Source organism: Emys orbicularis, chromosome 19 (assembly GCF_028017835.1).
Source record: "Emys orbicularis isolate rEmyOrb1 chromosome 19, rEmyOrb1.hap1, whole genome shotgun sequence".
Taxonomy (NCBI): domain Eukaryota; kingdom Metazoa; phylum Chordata; order Testudines; family Emydidae; genus Emys; species Emys orbicularis.
Window position 1 is genome coordinate 22,137,783 of NC_088701.1, and position 23,846 is coordinate 22,161,628.

The 23,846-nt window shown below is 55.5% G+C and overlaps 1 protein-coding gene across 1 annotated transcript in view; it reads right to left on the reverse strand.

The window, feature by feature from the left end:
- Nucleotides 1-23,846, reverse strand: part of LRP1 (LDL receptor related protein 1) — a 179,908-nt gene that overhangs the window by 155,937 nt on the left and 125 nt on the right. The gene's annotated exons all lie outside the window — the stretch shown is intronic.

Genomic DNA, 23,846 nt, shown 5'->3' on the forward strand with positions numbered 1-23,846 from the left:
AAGCCGGGTGCTGGACAGACTCACTATTAGCCCGGGCCATTCCGACAGACAAGGGGAGGGAGAGGAAACTGAGGCACGGCGTAGGGAAGTGACTCGCCCAAGGTCACCAGCGGAGCTGGGACTGGAACCCAGGCGTCCTGACTCCCGGCCAGTCCCCTACGCACTGGACTGGCAGCAGGTACAACGAACCCTCCCTCGCCTGCACGCGTGCGAAATATCCCCCTCCAAGGCCTGTGTCTAACCATCTCCAAAGCAAACAGCGAGCAAGGCTGGAGCCAACAGCCCGGGGCACGAGATGCTGCCATGGAATTGACAGAGCGATGCGTTGTCCTCGGAGTATCATTCTGCTGGTTGCTCTCCCCAGGATCCACCTCCCACGCCGCCCTGCCACCAAGGCCTAACGCTGATCTCCCGGCCAGCCCCTTCGAGCACGCCTTCATCCTTTGCACCGTACAAACGCCTCGGGGAGAGCCCAGAGGGACAGAGCGACTGCCCGGCACGAGGAGCAGACCCAGGACATGTGGAACTCCCAGCCAGCCGGGGCCTGGAGCGCTTGCCGTCGTGACCGAGTCCGCCATCGAGGCTGGGATGCTGGCGCATCGGGTGCTGCAGTATCACCCCGGCACAACAGGGCCCCCATCTCTGGGCTGCCGTTAGCTAATCAAGAGTGCTGCAAAGCTCCTGAATCCAGCCCTCTCCCAGGGCCGTGCGTGTGTTCGATCTGCATTCCGCTAACCTGGATTCAGGCCACTAATTCCAAGGGAGAGCGTCCACACCTGGGTTTAAAGCGGTTTAGACGATCCACTTCAAACTCACACCGTCAGTTAAATCTGGATTCAATTTGGAGCATCCCCATGTAATTCCGTGTCCCAGAGCCCCTGGCACAATACCGGGGCACGTTGTATCAGCCTCCCCAATGGCAGAGTCACCCCGCAGCGCCTCCAAAGCCAGCTCCAGGCAGCCCGACGCGCAGAGCAAGGTGCAGAGGTCAGGGGAAGGGACAACGCGCACTGCAGACCAAACTCTGATGGACTCAAACCTTCCTGTTTGCACCTCAGCCTGCAGAGGGCAAAGGCTGGCTGGTCTTGCGGCTAAGACATCGGCCTGGGATCTGGGCTATATACCTGCCATGGTCTTCCTCTTCTCCGGGCCTCAGTTTCCCAGCTGTCCGTCACTGCAGAGTTAGCCCGGGAGACTGGCACCCAGGTGTGCGCTGCCGCTATGCAGCCCTGCCCGAGTTACCGCGGCCTCGCTCGTCCTGCTAGAACTTCAGGGGAGGGGAAACATCCCACGGGGCTGAGCCGCTCTGGGATCCTTTCCCAGCAGAGGGCAGGGCAGTTTGCCCATCCTCCTGGGCACACGGGGGCAGGGGAGGGGGGGAACTGGACGGGACCGTGGGGAGAACTGGAGCGATTTAGCCTGGGCCCTTGTTGCAAAGTGGACAGGGCACCAGCCCTGTGAAAGCAGTACCCGAGCTCTAACCCACCCCGCAGCCGAGCCAGCTAGCCCTGGTTGAAAGCACTGGGCAAGCTGCTGTTGGGTGTGGACCAGAGGACGGGTAAGAGCCTGGGCTAACCCTCCACTCAAGACACCCTAAGAAGGGAGACAATCTCCTATTCTCCCGCTCTTTGCTGGTTCCGCCTGTAAGGCCTTTGGGGCAGGGACCGTCTCTCCCCATGTGGCTGGGCACGGCCCAGACCAAACGGAGCCTTTAGGCGCGACCGTCATGAAACGGGGCAGGGCCGGCTATAAGCCGTACAGCCCCCAGCCGCCCCGGGGAGGGCACTGCAGCCCTGCGGGGCGAGAAGTGCAACAGGCTGCAGAGAGAAAGCCACCCACCCACCCACACCGCCTAGGAGCAGCGGCAGCCAGCCAGCGCCCAAACCCGGAGGAAAGGTGGCGAGATAGTCCGGGTCGTTTTCCCAGGGAAACGTCCCCTCTTCGAAATGCACTGGACGTTCTGCAGCTCTGTCCGCCTCCCCCGCTCCCAGCCAGAGGAAGGAGGCGGGGGGGGAGGGAAAGAAACCTCTGAACAAGTGTCCCATTTACAAACTACATAACCTCAAAGGCTCATTCGCCGAAGCCAAGTCACCGTCTTCCCCCCACGCCCGTCTGGCAGCGGCCAAGGTGCCACAAGGAAGCCGGGAACTGTCTGATTAATCAAACACTCACAGGGGTGTCTGCGAGACCCAGACGGACCAAAACAACCGCTCAAAGTCGCCGAGCCTCGCTGGTGCGACCTCGCCCAGCTGAGAGCCACGGACCCGGGTCCTTTCTGCTCCTGGCTGCAGGGGGGAAAGGTTAGGCCCTTCTGCATCCCAGCCACACGGCAAACAGCGGCAGAAAGACCCGCGGCTCCTCAGTGCACGGCTCTGCCTCCCCACCCCCACCGGTGCAGTCCCGGGCACAGAGGGTAATTTGCAAAAAAGGGAACACAATGCGGCAGGCGGTCATTCTGCTCCGCTGCCCGAGCTGCTCAGCGGTGCAAAACGCTTCTCCTACCAGGAAGGCTGGTGCCGGAGCCAAGTCTAGGGGTCTCTCCCCCCTTCCGCAGCATCCACGCCGCACAAGGGCAGGATTTTGCTGCCCCCGGGTCATTTTTCCGGCCTTGATTTTCTGTTGCGTTTGGCAATTTTTAAAGGCACTTCACCAAGGCCCAGAAGGGCCCTGAAGAGATCCAGGCCTTTGCACCTGACACACGTGGGTTCCCTTCCTCGGTGTCTGAACAACGGCTGAAATACGCTGGGATCGGCCCAGAGGGGGAGTGAAATTGACACTGTGCCAGAACGCCCACCCCATCCGCACACCGTAGCTGTCCCCTGGGTTAGGTCTTCACTGCAATCCAAGGCCAGGGTTCAAACTCAGCCTCAAGCCAAACCCCATTCTGTCTACACGCAAATCAGGCTAACCTGGGGCTCAGATCCAGAGTCCAGCTGGGCCCCGGAGTTCAAGCCCTATTGCTCGCCAGTGTAGACACAGCCCCACTGGACTCGTGCTCAGGGAGTCCGCCAAACCCATCCCACAATCCCACAGGCCAACTTCCTTTGTCCTCTGGACAGCCAAGGTTTCCCGCACTGCACCAGGAACAAAGGGCTAAAGCAGCCGCATTGTGGACGGACACTAGGGAGTGTGGGCTACTGGCGGCTGGACTCGGGTCCACACAACGCACTGAAGATGCTGGAACCCCAGGCTGGGACCCACGGTCAACAATTCCTAACAAAACCAGTGTAGACGCTCAAGCCCTCAAACCCAGGGCCTGCTAACTCGAGTTCTACTAACCCGGGGCTCGTGCTGCAGTGTAGACGGACCCCGGGACTCCTCCCTCCTTGATCTCTCTGCCGAGCCTCATCTAAACTCTTCGGGGCCTGACTCTGCCTCTCCTCTCCCTGCAGCGCCCGGCACGACAGGACCCAACCTCGCTGGGGGCCCGAGCAGCGCTACAGTAGGAGTTCTCCTTGCACACCAAGCAGGCGTCAAATGGCCAAGACTTTTGGTCCACCACCAGCCTAGCTTGGATCAAAGCCAGCGGGTCAGAGGCAAAAGCTCCATATCCTATTTCCAGGAACTCCTAGGCCCTCCGAGTCTGTCTGCAACGTGTGTCCATCGGCTGCTGCTCCACTGGGCTCCCCCCGTCCCCTCCCAGGCTATTTAAACAGTTACCATTTGCAGCCTGTTCCCATGCAGCAGAATCCATCGGAGACCAGCATCTCCTGCCAGTTTAAAAAGCACAATCAAAACAAGCAGCTTTATTCCACCGGGGTGAAGCAGACACAAAAGTTCGTCCTTTCATGTTCTGCTCTGACAACCCCATTTTAAAAAGTCAAAAAAAAAACAAAAAACCCAACCCTTTGGCAGGAGGAAACCTCCCATGTGTTTGTAACTGGTCAAAATGATTAAAGAGGAATCTGGTCCAGTTGTGTCTGGTCTGGAACACAAAAGTCAGACATTACCCTACCAGTCTTGGCACTCGCACCAGTGCAGCTCTACCGCCGGTCTGAAAGAGCCAGGGTTGTTCCCAGACGGGGAGGGGGTTCTTCACATGTTTCGGAGGAGGGGGTTTTAGCAGACGAAAGGCAGAACTGAAAAAGCCTGAAACCAGACAGATGTTGGGAGAGAGGCAAGGGAACGGTCTGTGGCAGGGACAGCATCGGAACAGCTGCAGAATAGAAAGCGAAGAGTTTGGACTCTCAGGCCAGTCTTCTGCTTCCTGGATCTGTTCTGAGAAAACATGCCGGAGCTGAAAGGAGACGCTTGAGGGAATCCATCGGGAACGGCCCGGATGGTCTCCAAAAACACACAAGGCCACTCCGCTCCACACCCTGAAACGTGGTTTGATTGCAGCAGAGATCAAACCAAGATCAGTGCCCCGCTGCGCCGGGCGGTGCACAGATACAGAGCGGGGGACATCCCCCGTCTAAGACAACCTAGAGTCTAGCCCAGGGGTCGGCAACCTTTCAGAAGTGGGGTGCCGAGTCTTCGTTTATTCACTCTGAGTTAGGGTTTCGCATGCCAGTCATACATTTTAACGTTTTTAGAAGGTCCCTTTCTATAAGTCTATATTATATAACTAAACTATTGTTGTCTGTAAAGTAAATAAGGTTTTTAAAATGTTTAAGAAGCTTCATTTAAAATTATATTAAAATGCAGAGCCCCCCGGACCGGCGGCCAGGACCCCGGGCAGTGTGAGTGCCACTGAAAATCAGCTCGTGGTTGCCTACCCCCGCTCTAGATAGACAGGCCAGGCAAAGGAAGGAGAATTCTCTCCAATTTACAGAGGGGAAACTGAGTCGCCAAGAGATTTCTTTTTCTTAAAAGGGAAAGTTTTCTAAAGTGCACAAGTAACTTTGGTGCCTAAGTCTCATTTTCAAAAGAGACTTGAGAGCCTAAATCACATGGGTCCTGTGGAAAATCTTCCCCTACGTGACTTGCTTGAAGTTTGTAGCAAGGGCTGGAATTGACTCACATCTCCCAAGGCCATTGCCGTAACAGCAAAGGCAGCCTTCCTTCCCAAGGGCCATGCAACCAGGGGGTGCTCCCGGCTAGGGGGACAACGGGGAGGAGAGAAAGCTCAAGGGGCCCCAACTCCCCTTCCCCAACGAGAACGGGCTTGAGGCAGGAATCGCTGGGCGCATTTTTGCCCTGTGTTATACATCACCGTGTATCTGAGCTCTTCTGTCTTTACTATGTGTATCCCCACGCCCTCAGGGGAGGCAGGGCAGCGCTCTTATCCCCACCGAACAGATGGTGGACTGTTTCACGGAAAGACTAAAGAACTTGCCCAAGGTCATACAGGAAATCGGTAGCAGAGTGGGGAATTGAATCCGGGTCTCCCATGTCTTGGGCTGGTGCTCTACCCACTACTCCATCCTTCCTAATACAGGAGGGCAGATTACTTGACGCCCTTATGCCCTTCAAACACCCAGGAATCTATTCAATTTTAAGACTGATTCAAAGAAAACCAGGTTCAGACAACTAGGAAGGATCACAGTGGCTGCAATGGGAAAAGCTCATTAGGAAAAGCTATTGGTTACCCGCCGCTTTCCTGCCCTGCCTGGGACGGGAAGCCATTCACACCTGGCGCATCCGGCGGCCGGCACTTTAGGAAGTATTAAAAATTGACCACTTCCTTTTCCAAACAATAACGAAGCCCTGAAACAAAAGGTAGGCGGGGGGGAAGGAGACAGGGAGTAATTCACTGCCTTGCCTTTGCTCTGGGCACCTCTCCCAAAGGCGATGTTTATATTCCCAGGAGGAAAAGATAAAGGAGCGAGGGAGACCACGTCCAGCACGGACAAGAACCAGGAAACGTGCAGGTCAAGCTAAACCCGTGACTGGGGCATGAGCTACACGTGCAGGATTACAGAGTAGCAAAGGACTTCTCCACTGCAATTAAACTCGCAGCCGGCCCGTGTCAGCGACCGGGGCTGCTAATTCCCCACCCTTCCACCGACACCCTGGGGCAAGTCACTTAAGGGTCCGTCCGCCTGCACCACCAAAACCAATAAATAACCCGGTGGGAGCGAATCTCAGAGCCTCAGGTCTCCAGCCTTGGCCTTGCGCTCCGACGCTAAAAATAGCCCTGGAGAGGCTACGCTCAGCCCCTTTGCCAGCGTTCGCAGCCCGAGCGGGAATGTCAACACGGCTATTCCTAGCGCCGTCACAAGAGCCCAAGTCTGCAGACCCGGCCGCCGTGACTTTGCTGCCCCCAGTTTTTTGGTTTGGTTTGGTTTTTCGGAGCAGGAGCTTTCATCCCATTCCAGCGTGACTTACGTCGGGCTTCGGGGCTCTCTTGTTCCAGTTACAGAGCCGCGCGTGAAATCCGGACGTACCCCGCCCTGTAAACTGACCTCCTGAAACCAGTGAAGAACTCCGCTGAGAAGCACGTCCGAGTTCCTCGCTGCAAACCCGGGAACGCTAACAACAAAGTAAGCGGACACCTACAGACAGAAACAGCACCGGTTTTGCGCACCTCGGCATACCTGTAGCTAGAGTTTAGCCGGATCATCTTATGTGATACAGCATGGCCAGAGGGCAGCAGGAGAGGGTTAGAAGGGAGCCTTATACCCTGTAGAGGGAAGAAAGTTTGCTATAGATTAATTAGAGCACCTGAAGCCAGTCACCTGATCAAACCCCCTACTTCAATCAGACAGGGGAAGGTGTTGGAGCAGAGAACAGTTTGAAGGAGTAAAAACAGAGTGGACTGGAGTTGGAGCAGAGAGCACTTTGGAGGGAAGCAGAGGACAGGTTGGAGAAGTGCTGCGGTGGGCTAAGAAGACCAAGACCCTAGGTAAAGGGGCACCTGGCTTGTGCAGAGGGAGGGCAGGAAGCCCCCACAAGCTGAAAGGCAGGAGAGGGAAGTAGCCCAGGGGAAGGAACCGCTAGTTCAAGTGGTTTACCGCTATCCCTAGGGCCCCTGGGCTGGGACCCGGAGTAGAGGGCGGGCCCGGGTCCCTCCCTCTCCACTCCCCTCCTCTAGGACACTAGTGGGGCAGTTAATATTCCTGTTCAGGGGCAAGAAATGGTGCCCTGAACCCCACTCCCCCTCCCCCAAGAAGAGAAAGCGCGAACCCATCATAGTAGTGCCGGCAATTTGCCACACTTAATATTCACAAAGTTGGGTTGACTTATGTGCAGGGGGCTTACGGTATCCGAATCACATTCCTTAGGGGCAGGGGTGACAAACAGAGATCAATCCGGGTGAGTATGTGAAAATCAGCCAGAAATGTAACAAGCCCCAGCTGTGCCCGCCCGGGGCGACCCTACACCTCGGATTCCCAGAAAATAGGAGAGATCATTCCATAATTGCTCTCTTCTGTACCCAGCCCACGATCGGAAGACAGGATGCTGGGTAAGATGGACCAGGCTCTGACCCAGTGTGGCCGTGCTTGTGTCTACCCTGCAGCTAAACCCGGGCTCTGACTCAGGTCTGAGCCCAAGTCCCCGTCCTGTCCACTCCGAAATCAGTCTGAGTCGGGGGTCAGTGAGCCCTCAGGAGCCGGCTCTCTGCTGGGGGATGGCCCGGTGACCTGGGTCCAAGCCTTGGCCTTCTGCAGTGCGGACGCAGCTCAAACCACGGACCCGAGTCAGAACGTCTGCGCAGTGCAATGTGGACGTGTCGATGAGAAACGCAAGGGCCGTGTGGACGCTGAGAGCCCAGGCAAGACCCGGGCACAGCATGCAGTGTAGACACAAACGCTTAGTCTCACTGTGCTTTCGTTCCCCGTCTGTCCAATGGCAATAACCAAATGGCCCTGCCTTAACAAGGGGGGGCCAGATGAAATCCAGTGAAGCTGTGAGACCCTGGAAGCCATGGAAGTACCCGAGATCGACAGATGGTTACCACTGTGCGCCGGTACTAGGTGTCTGCCTTGCAATTCTACCCACAGGCCTTAATCGCTGGGCTGGGTGCGGCGCACACGGCCACGCCACGCCCTGACCTGCTTGCAATCCCAGCACAGGGCCGAACACACCAGCACACGGAAGGAGCACGAGGTCCCGGCGAGAGGTTTACTTGGTAGGTGTCTTACAACAGCACCTAGGAGTCCCAGACCGGGCCCCCATCGCTGCACAAACACAGACCCTCCAATCTCAGCATCCAGCCCCGGGGAAGCATCAGGGCAGTTCTAGGCAGCCGAGGTCTGCAGGAGCTCATCAGCTCCCCTCAGTCCCTGCCACCAAACAAGCATCTCCCCGGGCACAGCATTTGATGAGTCGGCAACTCAAATTCCACAGCCCAGTGCCCGGCTCATGATCAACCCATCAATCAATAAAACCGCCCTGCCTTTGCAAAGCAAGGGAAGGCATTCCTGGAAGGGAAAGTTTAAACTTGCATGTAGAGCAGCGGTTCTCAACCTGGGGTATGCAGAGGTCTTCCAGGGGGGACATCAACTCATCTAGATCAAGGGGTGGCAAGCAGGGCAACTGGCCAGGGTCCCACGCCATGGGGGGCCCCCGCAAAGCTTCCGGGGTACAGCAGTCTGGAAAGGTTGAGAACCCCGGACGCTGAGGATTATAAATACAATCAGAATTTTTTGTATGTGGTGGTTTAACCTTAACCTGGCCACTTGATGCCTCTTCAAATCATTTGAGGTCAAGATTTTCGAAAAGCGACCAGCGATTTGGGGTGCCCAAAACTGGGGACCTGAGAGCAGCGCGTCAGCCAGCACCCAGCGTTTGCTCTCGGGGAAAGGTCTCAAGCTGAGCACCACAAAAAAAACCCAACAGAAGCCCCCGGAACCACGAGTCACTTAGGAAAACATCTTGAGCTGGCTTCATATGGATTTGCAGTTAATTCAACCTCGTTAGGCGCAGCCAATGGCACACGAGGTGGGGCTGACAGCTGGGAAACCAACGAGACTAACGAAAGAGGGCTCGTTAACAGGTAAAACGTTATGACTATCCTTGGCACGAAAAAAGCAAAAAGATGGATCTGACGAACAGCCGAGTGTAACGAGCTGCCGCTCGAATCGGTTCTTCAATGAGCATCCAGCGCCCGGCTCTCAGACGGTAACGGAGCTCTCCACTGCGCTGAATCAATAAACTAGATTGAAGGGGTTCAGAGCTCTGGATACATTAAAACAACCATTTGCCCGGCAAGCCACCGAAAACAAAACCAGCCCAGAATTCAGCGCAGGCCCTGGGTACAGCAGCAGAATGGTGCGGGGTTCACACGGCCCCCAACAGACTGAAGTTACAGCTTTGAATGAGGCAGCCAATTAAAAAGGAAACGAATTTTCCGAAACAAAATGGATTGGTTTTTATTTTAAATGAATGACGCGGCACGTTTAACGTGTCACGACCGAACCCCCCACCCCACCCCCCCCGCCCCCCGTTCCTTTGTCTAGGCCGGCGCTGTGCAAACCGGAGCCAGTAAATATCCATTTCACATTTTTTTAATTGCCCTCGTAACGTTGCTTTGGATAAGTGGCATCTTTTAGTGAGCTGTTAGTTAATCCAATTAAAGATGCAACTGGAAAGGCAGGTAGGTTCTCCTTTATTGTGTGCAATTCAGGCATGTCCGTCCTTTGCCCGATTTTAAATGTACAAAAACCAAAAAAACGTGCCCCATGCCCCTCCCCCACGCTCCTTGAGGCCGGGACCGTCTTTTGTTCTGCATTTGCACGGCCCTTGGCACAATGGGGTCCTGCTCCCAGCCTGGGGGCTCCTAGCCTCTAACCTAGCAGAAGTCATTCCAACGAAGTACTTTCGGCTGACTACCGGTTAAGCCGGGGTTTCGCTTTAAACACGCGAGTAGCAGCACTGGTAAATCGCCGTGTTGGCGGGGCTGGAGTCCGGCGGTTGGGTTTCTCTGGCGAAGAGGTGCGTTGTATTCTATATTTAGCATAAGAAACGGGGGCGGGCGCATGGGAGAAGGAATCCTTATGCAATGGGATAGGACCCAGCAAGCCAGCTCTGGAAACCAACCCGGCTTTATTTTTTAAGAGGAGGCAGGGAACAAAAAAAACCCAACAAGTTTCAGCTGAATAGTAACCTCAAAAGTATTTGCCGCGGCCCGGAGCTGGCTGCCAAGGTACATTAAACGTAAGGGACTGAAAAGTTGAGTCAACAGCAAAAATGGATCTGTAAATAGCTCAGCGTTCATCTTGTACTGGCTTGTGCAAAAAAACAAACGGTCGTACGTTGCAAAGATCATCTCAATGCATTTCTTTGGAGGAAATCTACCTCGCACACCATTCAGCAGGTCAATAAACCTCTCAAAGGTTTTGGGATGCCCCATCACCATAGGAGCAGGGCACCGCAAAATCTTTCCAGTAGTTGTCCTCACAACTCCCCCGTGCAACAGGGCTATTATATCCCATTTTATAGCTGGGGAAACTGAGGCATGGACCAGCAAAGTTGAATTGCCACAGGGAGTCTGTGGTGGACTGAATCGGGTCTGGAGTCCCAGGCTAAACACCTTGGAGCAGGGAGCATTTTTTCGTTGTGTGTCTGTAAAGCACCTACCACAATGGGGCCCTGGTCCGGGACCGGAGCTGCAAGGTGCTACCGGAATACACCTAATAAATAATGCTCCATGCCCAGCATGAAGGGGGGCTGGTCCAGACCTGGAGTTCCCCTGCACCGCTACGGCAGTCCAGGTCACCACCATGGGGCCAGCCTGCCTCTCAGACGCAGCCGGGTAGCTCTAAATTCAATGCACAGGTACCAGAAGTCAGTTTATTGGGTCGGGGTAGGAGTAGAACCCAGATGTCTCCATTCCTACCCAACCCTCTGCTGTGGAGCCCGAGAGATTCTGCACCGGGAGCGGGTCTGACCCGCAGGAGAGGACACAGATCTTGAATTAAATAAATCTCAAAGCACGAGCAGCTTGTCTGTTCCGCTGACGATGTTCTGCGCTTCCAGACTGATTCAACTGAGCCCCTGCAGAGCCCGACCCTGCCAGCCCCGGAGAGCGCACCGGGAACTACGGTGTGCTGGCGGGGCTGCCTACGTCTGACTGCCCCCTCTTGGAAAGAGTCGGAATTGCTCAACTGTGTGTCACAGGCCCTACGCTGCTCACGGGGATTCTCCATTTCAGGGCAACAGGGATCCAAATTCCACGCCCATCTCCACAGGGGCTCCAAATAAGCCCAGCATTCAGAATAGTGGACTGCGAAGTGCCCGAGGGCCATGGCTTCTGTTATGTTCCTTGGCCCATCTGTAAAGTCCTCTGGAAGGTGAAATCAACAGCGAGCGTCCCAGCGTTGCTGTACGACCTCATTCTTCCCACGTACAGTCCGGGGCAAACCGGAGAGCGGTCCCCAAGGGGTCCCAAATCCACGTCCCCCTCCCTGTTCTAGCCACTCAGACAAAGTTGTCTCCGACACTGATTATTAAACAGAGCACTCAGTAGGGTGCAAACAGTCTACGTCTCCCATCCCCTATAGTGTGGGCAAGTCACTGCCTCCCTTTGTGCCTCAGTTTCCCCTCCATGTGGGGCAAGGCCTGTCTCTCACTCTGTGCTCGTGCGGCGCCCAGCAGGACAGATCCCCACTCTCAACAGAGGCTACTGCCATATACCTTAATAATAATAATACTACTACCAAGCAAGACGGCCGCAGCCCTGAAGGCCTGGGGGGAGAAGCCAGAGGACAGCCTTGCCCTGCAGTGCAGCGTGCGAGCCTGGCTCGTTCACGTCTCCGACGCAGTCCACACCTTGGGCTTTGCCCCGGGAGCTAGTTCCCAGGGCGTGGTGAACGAAACGGGAAGGGGTCCCTTTGGTGTGGGGAGCTCCAAGCCCAGGGGAAGGAGGAGGGCACACAGAGACATGAGCCATTGGTGGGGGTCACGGCTGGCCAATCAAGGCACCACACCCTGTCTCGGGCACCCAGAGATCCAACCTCTTCCGTCCTCTGCGGCAAGCAAAGCAGCCTCTTGTGAGCCTCTGGGGAGGGGGCCGGTTCGTGCCCCGAGCCGCGGAGACTCCTAGTTAACGGGGCAGGTTGGGAAGCCGTGGCTGGAATCTCTAAACGCCGATTTTCTCCCCAGCCCGCTTCCGTCTCCGGAGGATTCCGCTTCGGGCCCAAAACGCCAGCTCCTCGGGCGGAGTAAACCCACGCCAGATGGGGGAGCTGCCCCGGGTTCCACCAGCCCAGGACTGGGGCCCCCTGATTCTCCAAATATGGGAAATCCAAACACAACGCCCGTAAAGGCATGAAAAGAAAAACCGGCACCGAGCACCCATCGGCAGGATTCCCACACCGAGGCAGAGCCCCCCCGGCCCCGGAAAGGCCAGTGACAGAAACAATCCGGCACCACCCCTTCCCAATGCCACTGCACCTGCAAGGTGGGCACAGAGGCAACCCGGCTGCATGGGTAACTGAGCAGACAAGGGAAGACACGTAGGGGGGAGCGAGAGAGACACCTCGTGCCAATGAGCAGCTGCTGATTTCACTGGAAAGCTCAGCCCTGGGCGGGGCAGCGTGATTCAACCCCCCTCGTCCCCAAACACACAGCACAAGGCTGGCCCACGTGCACCAGGGAGTAGCGGGCGCATCCCAGCAAAGCTGCTCCATGGCAAGCCAGCCTCGCATTCCTGCAGGGGTGGGGCTGTGTTTTCCACACAGCCTGTAACACGTCCTGCCCCCGGCTCCGGCTCGCCCTCCTCCCGCATCGGTGAAAATTCAGCCCTCGTGCAACCGGTGGTGAAAGCCTAGTGCACAAGCGGTGAATTGCAGCCCGCAGCTTAAACCTTTCACCAGTCAGAGCATCCCTTCAAGAGATACCGTCCGTCTATAGGGTCGGGGGAGATTCTTGCAGAGGCAGAGATGAGGAAGGATGTGCCTAGGGTGTGACAGACTGCAGACTGGATGGTGCTCAGAGGTGCCTGGTAATGGGGACCAGACAAGCCCCACAGAGCAGTGGTTTTCAACCAGGCGCCCGCAGACTAGGTCTAAAGGGCTCCGCACCGCCACGCAACGTTTCGTAGGGGTCTGCAAATGAAAAACGGTTAAAAACCGCTGCCAGAGACAGATCCCAGCCAACGCCCCTTTGGGCTCTGGCAAATATTCCCTTGCGGCCATTTGAGATAGGAGAGGAAGACCTGGTATGATTATTGTCAACTAGCTCTTTCCATCAGTAGCTCTCCGAGTGCTTTACAGAGCAGGTCTGGAGCGTTATTCCCCATTTCACAGATGGGGAAACCGAGACACAGATGCGACTTGCCCCAGGTCACCCAGCAGGCCAGAGCCACAAATAGAACCACCACTAGACACCACTGCCTTCCCAAGAGTCCATCTGTCAGCAAGAGCACGTTATACCCCCGTTTCCAGGCCCTCCCCACTACACAGCCAGCATCTGTATCAGTAACCGCGTGCCCTGGACAATGGTCAAGTCAATTAACCACCAGTTAGAGGAAAAACCAGCGCATGCAAAGGTTACTTCATCGATCCTTTGTGCCGCTGGCATCTTCGGATTGTAATCGCTTTCACAGCGATAACGGAGGGGCGCTCTTGATTCAACAGAACTTTGCATCCGTCTGCTCCCTTCCTCCATCCTCCTTCCCGACCGGCTGAATACAGAGCTCCCTCTAGACTCGAGGATCAACTCGAAACAGGAAACACTCAAATAAACAGGATGTCATTCGAATCGGCGAGTAAGTGGCAGTGGGTTGATGCTGTGACCTACTGGAAGGCGCGCACGCGGAGGGACGGCGCACTGCACAGAAGAAAGGGGATCGTTTGGGGATCGGTTTATCACCAGAGAACTACAGAAAGCAGAGAGAGAAGCTCTCTGTTCTAGCCTCATCTGCCAGCCAGTGCAGGACGGTTCCCCTCAGCATTTTGTCCAGCCTGGTTTGAACCATCCCCAAGCGATAAGGGTTCCCTCCGTAGACAACCCCGCAACCGCTGAGAGAGCAAAATTCCGCCTACTTCTCCCTTTGTTAATTTCATCCTGGCTACCCAATAACCCTTTGCACCAGGTTAATGACACTTAACGCGCCTCATCGTCAAAGCCCTTGGTAAAAAATCATCCGCATGGCACCAGGGAGCGAGGGGCACAAACGCACTTTCACAAGTCAATGAAGAGAGGCACAGAGAAAAAGTGACGAGACTCGTCCCAGGCAACAAAGTAAATCAGTGTAGTAGGTTGAGAGGAGAACCCAGGAGTCCGGGATCCTAGTCCCCAGTGCAGATTTCTCGACTTTCTTAGTCCAGTACCACCATGAGCCCAACGAGATCGGGGCTGGATGTAATAGAGACAGGGCGGTTCCCTGCCCCTGTGGCTAATGAAAGTGCCACACGGTTATGTGGGGGGAGAGATGTGAAACTGACTACACACAAAAGCAAAGCATACGGCAAAAAGGAAACGCTCTGGAAAATAACCCCTCGTCTCTGTCTTGCCTAGCGACCTCAGGTGCTACATGCAACACCAAGTTGGTTCTCAGCACGATTATTATGTTGCCTGGGTGCCTTTAAAATTTTGACTTCTAATGTTTATTATTTCTATTACAATAGCGCCTAGACCCCTACCAAGGCCGGGGGGGAGGGGGGGGGGAAGGGGAGGCTGTTGTACATACAGACAGCAAGAGACAGTCCCCTGCCCTGAAACGCTGGCAAGCTAAACGGACAAGACAGAGGTACGGCGGGAGGGGAAACCGAGGCATGGAGCGGGCAAAGTCATCTAGGGAACCTGTGGCAGAGGCAGCACTTGAACCCAGATCCAAGTGCCAGCCCACTGAAATCACAAAGATGCCCTTCCCCTGTGAACACTGCAGAATATTACAACAGCCGACTCACAGCTCTCCAGTTTGCTCACGACTCTTCTCACCCCCCTCCTTTTTCCTAAGAGATCACAGCTTCACACTTCTCTCGCCTGTAACCCCGACACAGGCCTCGTGTTAACTCGTGAACCACAATTCTCTCGCGCTCTGTATTCTACCGCCAGAAGGCGGCGAGGGCAGGTCCACGGCCCACGGGAGCTTTGAGGATTCACTCCTCGGGTGGGATTTTTTTTAAATAACGGGGGGATCGGGACGATATTTCTTTTTTTCCACAACCCAAAGTTGCAAACTGCATCAGGAGCCCGGCCGGAGGGAATTGAAAGAGAGGATCAGCATTCAGGGCATTTCGCAACTCTCTCCCACGAGGCAGGGATTTCGCTCTTGCACAAGGGCCTCGCCTCTGCTGCCCCCAAAAAGCTGCGATTTCAGGAAAGGTTTTGCAACGAGGCCTCCCGGAACTTCCATCTTCTCTTGCACAATTCATTCTGCAGCTCGGCTAACGGGAGCCAGCGGCTGCTGATACCTGGAACATCCCAGTTCTGAGGAAGGGCGGATTCCCAGCTAGCGCCCACAACTGGGGACATGTTAACAGCTTCCCCCACCCCCGAGGCACGTAATAAAGGCCCAGATTTTCAGAATGCTCCGTTTCGATACTTCTAGCCGGGTTCACACGACAGGCCTTGGGAATCCAGACCCTCGTCTCTCCAGGGTCCTTCTTAGCTGTAACATGGGAGATAAAGGAAGGGCTGCCTGTATTACAAGGCGTCCGGGGCAGAGGCCGTCTCTTGCTCCACGTCTGTACAGCGCCTGGTGCAATGGGGCCGTGATCTCAGCCGGCATTTGCAAGCGCTACCGGGGAAGGGGTAACCCTCACCCCACCCCTATCTGCCATCTCAAAACCTCAGCAAAAGGCTGACAGTTCAACTGGACCAATATGCCAAATCCTCTCACGTCTCCGTTCCTTGACTCTTCTGCAAACGCTCCTTGTGGTTGTGTGTGTTACAGTACAGGCTAGTGGTCCCAACTGAGATCGGGGCTCCCCCGTACTGGGCACTACACAGACGTCTAGTAAAAGAGAGCCCCTGAGCTTACAATCTAAACGGACGAAGGGTGGGGGACAGAAACGGGGAAACTGAGGCACCAAGCTGGGGAAGTGACTTGCCAAGATCAATGAGGGGGGGTGGTCTGTGGCAGAGCCAGGAATAGAACCCAGGTCCTTCCAAGGCCTGGTTTCTTGCCTTAACCACAAGCTCAGCGCTCCCCACTCAACCCAAAATCATCTGTGTTCCTCTCCCTGTCAGGTTCCAGGGGCACGAGTCACTCTCACAAAACCTACAGCGCAGCAGTTCGGCTCCTCCTGGCCTCCGCAGCCCGGCTCTCACGCGGGATTTCTCGGTTCAAAGGTTTGTCCTAGCCCGGCAGCGAGCTCCAGCAACGTTCCCCCTGCCCCAACTCAAAGCAAAGCGGATTCCGCTCTCCCGCCATCCACGTTCAGGGAGAGAACCCGAGGCCCGGCTCTGAGGACAGTAGGGCCCAGGGGATAGAGCAGGAAGGGACTGGGGAACAGGACGCCTGGGTTCTATTCCCGGCGTGGGGAGGGGAGTGCTGAAGGACAAGTCGGGTTCCATCCCGACTCCACAGGCCGATTTCTTTTCTAGCGCTTTTCATCCGTAGATCACAACGCACTGTTACCAAAACATGATCGGCCTCCTCCAGCAGCACTAAGCCAATCGCTCAAGGTCACACAGGCAGTCGATGAGTGGAACAGGGAGCTGAACCTCGGTCACCCACTTCCTAAGCCAAGGAGCTAAAACTGGGCTATCCTTCCCCTCCAGCGCCGTCCGCAAAGCCAGATCGTACGCCACTCGGTCGCAGGTTCCCTCTCTGCCCAACCAAAAGCCGAAGGAGCTCAGTGTTGAAACAAAGACAGGGCAGGCGATAAACGCTTCCCCCTTGATCCCTCCGCAGCAAGAGACGGGCTGCCCAGCGGGCATGGGAGGGTGAAGAGTGGCACGGCAGAGGCTCAGCGCCAGGGCAGGGATAGAGTTTACTTCAACGCGCTCGGCTCCGGGAAGCCGGGACTCAACCATTTCATTTTCGAAAGCTGCCACTCCAGAGGAACGAGCCCTTTGAAACCAGCCTTCCCGGCGCTGTCACGTGTATTCCGCTAGCACCAAGCGAGATCAGAACCCCATCACACCAGGAGCTACGCAGACACAGAGCAAGGGGCAACCCCTCACCCAAAGAGCTCAAGGGCTGGGAGGGGAAACTGAGGCACAAAAGGGGAAGGAAGCTGCCCGTGGTCACACAGCAGGGAAGCGGCAGAGCTGGGAACAGAACTGACAGCAGCACGCTCCAGGTAGACACAACGCTCTTGCAGGATAGAGGTGGGTGACCTCTCTCTGCTAAACCATGACATCCTCCCCCTGAACACGCCCGCTGCTGGGACCGGCGTGCACTGACGAATGCATCTAAGCACCCAGCCACCAGCTGCAACCAGGTGAAAATCCCAAAGGAAGCAGCACCCAGCCAGGGCCAGGCACAGAACAGCTCTAGCTGGCCGCAAAGAGGAACCCAATTAAGACAGAACTGAGTCCACTGCCCTCCGCAAAGGAGGTTCCAAGAGGTTTCATGCACGAGGAAACAGACTAAGCTGTTTCGTTTTTCATCACTCTTAGGAGCATTAGTCACCTGGGGCCACCAAGAGCTGCCAGGGTAGGAGTTTCCTGAACTCCGCAGAGTCCAAAAAAGGCATAAAAGGAGGTCAGAGAAAGAGCCAGGAAATGGGGGTGGGGGGAACAGGTGGCAAGAAGAAACAGAACGTGAAATAGGGCAGCAGAAAGGAAGGGAGAGAAAGAGGAAAGGAACCACGTTATTAGCCTGGAAACTTCCTCCCCACTAACCTCTGCCCTAAAGAAACAGCTAGAAAAAAATCAAAATAAAAAACCCTTCCTGAAAGCAGAGTTTTCACCCCCAAAAGTGCCAGAGGCTCCACTGCATTCACTAGGGACTTCGCTACCGATCTTACAAGGAAGGGGCCCAGATACAATGGTGATGGGCGGCAGGACAAAACCCCCACACAGACAGACGTGCAAAGGCTGGCACTTGGCCCTTCCGTTTGAGCACGAAGAGTGATGGAGCTGCACACGCCCACGCCACGTTAGGCACATGCATAAAAATCTTTGCAGGGTCAGGGTCACTGATTGCCAACTCCACAGGACAGGGACTGCTTCTCTTCCGTGCGTACGGGGCTAGCACGAGGGGGCCCTGATCCCGGACTAGGGCCCGTCCGGGATACAGTCCTCTTGAAATCTGCCTCGTCAGCATCAGTTCTGTGGCTTCCCTCCCACTGCAGGAATGAAAATCTAGGACCTGGGCTATGCAGGAGGCAAGACCAGCTGAACACCATGATCCCGTCTGGCCTTAAAGCCACCCGGAGAGGGGGAGGAGAAAAGAGAGAGGCCGGAGGAGGGACGGAAAGAAGGAAGCCGATGGAATTTCCTCGTACAGCAGATGACCGGAGACCCCGGAGCTTGGCGGGGAGCAGCTCGCGTACGCATCCCGTTGGGGTATGTGATGGGAAGATGCGCTGTGCTGCAAACCTACACGGAGCAGGAGGGAGACCTGCCTTTTAAAACAGGCCTCGCAGGCGATTCCCTCCCTGTCAATCCCCCTGGAAATTCCTCTGTCCCCATTACCACACCTCCACCTGCCCAAAAATCCAAGGGGGCACGGGGGGCGGATCGCATCTAGCAACACCTGCCGGAGAGCACATCTCTGCGGCTGGCGCCCAAGCCAATGACCTGAAAGGCTACGGCACCCCCGCCCCAAGCTTGTGAGTCAGAGCTCCTGGGAAATCAGTGACTTGGAACAAACAGAACGCACCGGAACCCCACCCAGGGTTAACGACACAACAAGTGCAGAGCGGGGGACGTATTGAGCCACCGGCCAGTCCACAGGGGCCAGCGGCTAGCTGGGTTTGTGCTTTCAGCTGCCATGGGCAAATCCTCCAGCTACGCAGGAGGAGATAATCTGGGAACCTCACCTGAGTCCTGTCCTGCCCCCTGGTTTTCAGAGAGTGCCAGGTACCCGCCCTCTGGAAAATCAGACCCCAGGCAGGAGCTGCGGTGGGCCCCAGAACTGCAGCACCCCAAAGCCACTAGTCCCTCTGGGAACAGTCTGGACTGTAATCTCCTTATGCGTCAGTTCCTGCTCTGTGAACAGGGTTTATTTGAGACTGCCAGCGCTTCGGGGCAGAGACCCACTCCCTGCGCTCGGTGTACGGGCACAAAGGAACCTCGCCTCAGCTGGGTGCCCCCAGAGCTGCCGTAACCCACAGAACAGCTCTGAACTCTCCTCCCCAAAACCGTTCCGGCTCCTGGCGCTTTACCTCCGCTGAGCCTGGGGTGGCTCTCGGGGTGTTAATTACGGCCGGGCATGAAAAAACACGTCCTGGTAAATACACGGCCCCAGTGGAGCATGCACGCACCACCCATGGCTTACAGCGCTGCGACTGACTCGCTCAGGGGTGGGGAAAAACACCCCCCTGAACGCAGCACGTTTCAGCGCTGTACAGGGCACCAGTGCTGGGAACTGCGCCCCTCGCGGAGGTGGGTTTTTTCGAGGGCTGGGAGAGCTCTCTCCCGGCGCTCTGCCGTGACCACACAAGCCACAGCGCTTTAATGTTGCTGGTGCGGACTAGTCCCCAGATGGAACTGATGAGATGCACCAGACCACCAAAGCGTCAGGAGCGGTGACGCGCAGAGGCACCAGCCATTTTTGACCACAGCCATTTCCGATTCTCTACCAAAGCGTTCCACAAACAGCCGCGATTTCAGCCTGGCGAGTGACGCAAACGAAGCCGGGCTTCTCGGGACAGGGGGCGGGAGAAATTCCAAGGACAGACACAGACTACAGCAGGGGTCGGCAACGTTCGGCACGCGGCTCGCCAGGGTAAGCACCCTGGCGGGCCGGGCCAGTTTATTTACCTGCTGACGCGGCAGGTTCGGCCGATAGTGGCCCCCACTGGCCGCGGTTCGCCGTCCCGGGCCAATGGGGCCGGCGGGAAGCCGCAGCCAGCACATCTCTCGCCCGCACCGCTTCTCGCCGCCCCCATTGGCCCGGGACGGCGAACCGCGGCCAGTGGGGGCCGCGATCGGCCGAACCTGCCGCGTCAGCAGGTAAATAAACTGGCCCGGCCCGCCAGGGTGCTTACCCTGGCGAGCTGCGTGCCGAACGTTGCCGACCCCTGGTCTAGAGGGTCAGAGAGGGGGCACTGGGAGGCAGGACTCCTGGGTTCTATCCTTGGCTCTGAGAGTAGGATCTAGTGGTTAGGCTAGGGGCCTGTGGGAATCAGGACCCCTGGGTTCTAGTCACAGGTCTGGAAAGGCGGATGTGGATTAGTAGTTAAAGCAAGAGAACTCAGAGTGGGGAATGGGGTCTAGTGGTTAGCACAGCCGCAGGCCCGAGCAGCAGGACTCCGGGGTTCTATTCCCCATCGGCCCCCTGGAGGCGCGGCCGTGCATTGCGAGGCCCTGCAAAGAGCAAAGCGTCCCAAGAGCTCCAGACCCGGGAGAGGGCTCCGTTAGTTATTACACACACGTTATGCTTTGGAGCTTGCAAAAGCCTTTCCCTCTACACCGCTCAGCTCCCGTTTTCCCACCGCCAAGCCCTCATCCCACGCAATCCACTTGCGGCTGTCCACAAAGGCCGTTTCTGCCCAGGGGACCGAAGGGAGATAAATACATTGGGCCCATTCGCTCCTTTTGGAGCAAAACCCCCCACTGAGGTCCAGGGCAGTTTTGCACAGGTCAGGATCCCTGAGGATATGTCCTCCTTTCACAGGGGAGACGTGGTTAGGTGAGGCCAGAGCGCTCCCCAAAGCGACCCACGATCTCACGCTACGTGCAGCCCACGGATTACAGAGGCAGGCAATGTGACCACAGGGGAGACAGCGACCTGGGACTCCGGACAGCCGGGTCCGGCTCTCCTTCCAGTGTACGCCCCTTCGCCTCGCCGTGCCTCCATTTCCCCATCTGTAAAATGGGGATAAGGATACCAACCTCTTTTCTAAGGCCCTTTGAGATTCATGGGAGAAAAGCAGCAGGTAAGAGCTAGTTAGTGGTAGTAGCAGAAGGGTCAGAATTCTTTCTCCTCTTCATACTCCCTTTGCCCACCCCCCACCAGGCGCACACCCCCTCCTCTGCCGTACTGAGGCGTGGCCTTTGCTTGCAAGCTCAAGCACCCGAGGCCAAATCCTTATCAGCGCAGGATGCGTAATAAACCCCCAGCTTCGTGCAATGTTCATGGCCGCAGTAACTAGGGGCTTGGCTACCCAGGGAAACAGACGCCTGGCTCTCACTCTCACTCGTCCCCTGTAGCTACGTTGGTCAGTTTCAGTCCCGCTGAGAGAGGATCCTTGCATTGAAAACACAGCCAGCCCCAATATTCACCGAGGGCCCGATTCTCTGCTGGTTCCCACCCAGCACAAGCCCGTTCACCTCACCGGGCCTGCAGAGTGGATTTGGAGCTCTGGCATCTATTTCCACACCATCCAGTTGGGCTGAATTCTAATCATTCAGAAGGTAGATTGGGGGTTCGCAGTCAGGGAATTGTGGGTTTGATCCCCAGCTGGGTTACTAACCCCCTGGTCAAGCCACTGCCTCTCCCAGTGCCTGAGCGTCCTTCTGTAAAGTATGGGGTGAGAAATCTTCCTTTGTCCATCTTTGGCTAGCTGGCTCTCCAGGGCAGGGAGGGTGTAAAACAAGTATAAATTGGCCCCATTCCCTGGGAGAGCGGAGAGCAGAAAAACACAACACCTCAACGCTCAAAAGAGCTCTCGGCCTTTCCTCTGCCCAATGGCAACGGGCGCTGTTATTTGGGGGGAGGCTGCACAGAGCATTGGAAAGTTAGCAGAGAACGGCGTTTTTCAAGCAAAAACTAAAAAGGGCAAAATTAAAACAAATGCATTAAAGTCGGTGGCTCCGGGCAGCTTCTCTCTGCTGTTAGCGCGGCATTTGGCCAATTCTACCCACCCTTTGCAAGTCCAGCAGTGCCTAGGGCCACTTGCTAACGTCCCCAGTGTGCAGATGGGATACAGCAAACAAATGAGAAGTGCCCTGCTTAAAACAGAACAAAACAAGGCAGTTGTCTAGACTAGAAGGTTAAGGATGGACAATCCACTCAGGAAATACTTTCTCTCTCCAGGATCCTTCCCCTGCCGCTGCCAGGATAATCACAGGCCGCAAAATGGAATTTTTGACACTTCAGAATCTGAGCTTGCAAGATCTGAAGTCATGACTCATGCAACATGGAAGGAAATCGATTTTATGGAGCAAACTGACAGGTTTGGCTTTATTTACTCCTACCGGCCAGGCTTCTTCACAAGCTTCCCGCTTTTCTATTACAACTTTGATTCCAGACAACAAATATTAGCGATTTAAAGAGGCTACCCAAAAAGAAAAAAGGTGGATTTTTTTTTTTTTTCCTGGCTGTGATTTTCCAGGAGGCAAGACTTGAGGGGAGGAAGGAGGACACATTTCCCTGGAGAGTTCAGTATTTTTTCTTCTGCTATGCAAGCTACATATGACAGGCACACGCTTCCCCAATTCTAGGCTTCGTCATGCCCAACTTCCATGTCAGCCGAGCAAAGAAACCGACCCCTTCGCCCTGTTAGGGCCGCAGCTGGTTTTTTCAGAGGGTTCTTATATTGTCCCCCCTCTCGCCAAGAAAGTCCTGCTTTTTTCAAAGCCAGCACGGTTAAACTCTACCTTGTTGCCTCTGGTATATGCCATGTCACGCTTCAGCAGCGCACTGCAGCCTGTCGCTTGGAGGAGGGGAGGGGAAAAATTGCATTGATTTTGCAGATGCCGTTTGGAATGTAGATTCCTGCACTATTCAATTGCTCTCTGATGATCCACACAGAGATCCATCAGATTTAGCCCAGAGCAACAGAGCTTTTAAATGCATCTTTAGGAGAACCAATTAAATATTGATTTCTGACCCCTTTTTTTTTTTTAATTGCATCTAGTTGTGGATTCTACCCTGTGTCCTCACCTCCCTAGAGCGGCTGATCAGGGCCAAAAGGAATGAGTTACATTTTCCACCACCTGCAAAGAAAACAGACTTGGGATAGAACCAGCAGGCCAATGATGCAAATACCATTGGATCAAGAGAGACAGAGCTCACTGAAGTCAGTCCCCTCCGCTGCCTGGATTTATAGAAACCAGAGAGGAAACAGCAAAAGCGGTTGTGTAGGAAACACACAGCAACCATTTCTATGAAATAACAGCGCTAGCCACAGATCACCAAGGATCCCAATACCAGCGCAACCAGGAGTTTTTCCAACACATCCCTTTGCCCTCCATATTTTTTTTTTTAAAAAGCAGCTACCGCGTCCATGCACATTTTGAAGCATCGTCATGTTTTCTCCAGGCATAAGTTGTTGCAGGAGTGTGTTTTTTTTTTCTTATTGAAAGGAAAGTACCTACAAAATACAGCCGGGGGGGGGGGGGGGGGGGGAGGGTGCATTGGCAAAGCAAGATGTCCACTCAAGAGGTTATCTTCCCGATTAACCATTCCCAATAGACGGACATATGCCATGGAGTCCTGCCAGGAGTTTACGCTGAGTTCAGAAATTTAAAAAAAAAAAAGTCACCCACAAATAAGCTACAGGTACAGAACCCCACAGGCGGTAAACGCAATAGACAGGGGGTGGAGGGAGCCCAATATTTTTGTGCCAGATGAAAATCGCAGACGGGCTGCGGAATGCCCCTTCTTTCTCCCCCATCCCCACCCCAAGGGGGGGATCCAGGAATGGACCAGACGTGTAGGGCTTTGTTTCAAGGGGGGGGAGAGAGAATCATGCAAACTGCAAAACAATACAGCGAAATCCCTAAGCCCGACCACAGCCCCTTCAGCTTCAGCCTGTGCCACCAGAAATACCCCCAAAGACATGCAGGCAGCCCAGGGCACCCGAGGGGGATGGTTCCTAGTGGATCCTGTGGCAAGCGGGGCCACCGCTCAGACTAGTCAAACGGATCCCCTGGGCGCACCAAACCCCCCCAGGATGGAAGAAAGGCAGAGGCATGAAATAGATTGGGGGGGGGGGGTTAAAGGGTGCAAA